Genomic DNA, 1,422 nt, shown 5'->3' on the forward strand with positions numbered 1-1,422 from the left:
CCTAAATCTTCTAAGTATTTTGTATTTTTTGTCAACTTTTCTTATCTGGCTAAAACTTATAAGTACTTGTGTCATTTCTTATTGTTTCAAACTCCAAATATTGACTATATATTAGAATGAAAACATATTAAAACTATAATCGAATACTAACCATTAAAACTAATATAAAGTTTACATTAATGAATAATATTAGTATTCCATATGTCCCATATTATTTGTCTTTTTAGAGAGTTTTTCTTATCCCAAATTATTTGTCATGTTAGATTTTTAATGAAGCATTAATTGCATTATTTTTAATTTTACCCTTTATCAATCCTAATTAATTAGTTGTTCAATAATTAATGTTAAGGATATTTTAGTAATTTTCTATATGTTTATTATAATTGATGCACATTTGTTAAATCTCTTAATATGTGCGCAACATCTACAAACGACATTTAAATTGGGACGGAGTAAGTGTTAATAACATTGGTATAAACAAAAATTAGTAAACTAAAATACTAACATCTGCCAATTGGTAAGGTAAAAAGAATAGATTAACTATTTAATATACAATTGGTTATTCAATTATTTAATCAGTATATGATTCACACTAAAAGAAATAATCTTTTGAGTGATAAAATTAAGTTATACATGATTAGACAAAAAATGTTGTCACTATGGTCATAACTAATAGAGTTATCATACAATGACAATAAAAGGTGATTGTCACTTCTATTAGTGATAATAAAAAATACATATCAAGTGATAACAAAAGAAATTAATAGTGACAACAATTTTTTATAAAAATATTGTCATTTAATATATATATATTTTGTAGGTACACGGTCATCTTCAGTGTGCTATTGAATTTATGCAAGAGGCCAAAAATCTCTTGATTTTCCATTATAAATGAATTTGACGTTTTTTTTGTCCCAATTAAGCTCTAAAGGCACAATAGCTTTTGTTTTTTCTTTTTCTTCTTTTTTTCTTTGGGTCGAACTGATGCGATCTCTTGTGTATCATAAATATTTCCTACGAAACGTAAGATCTATTCTTTAATATTTCTCTCTGCATAATCAAACCCTAGCACAAGACGACTATTTAAAGATAATAAAACCCTAGAATCCTAATATATATCGTATCACGAACCTACTCAATTGTCTCATTTAATTACTACAAACGTTACAAGACCATTAGATGACACATTTTTGTTCAAGGATTTCTAATATTTTCAATGAATATTAAATTATTACTTAATACTTACTTAATAACTAAACAATATTTATATTATCTAATAAACCTTAAAAAATTAGCTATAAGGGATATTTTGCACTTGTGTGGCTATTTTTTCAATTTTTTTATTAGAATTAAGTTTGGTATATTTTCATTAATATGATATTATACACTCAAAATGTCTAAAATATTTACAGGTGAGTAGTT

The sequence above is a fragment of the Erythranthe guttata genome, chromosome 1, assembly GCF_056151865.1.
Source record: "Erythranthe guttata isolate IM_541 chromosome 1, IM_541, whole genome shotgun sequence".
Classification (NCBI taxonomy): domain Eukaryota; kingdom Viridiplantae; phylum Streptophyta; class Magnoliopsida; order Lamiales; family Phrymaceae; genus Erythranthe; species Erythranthe guttata.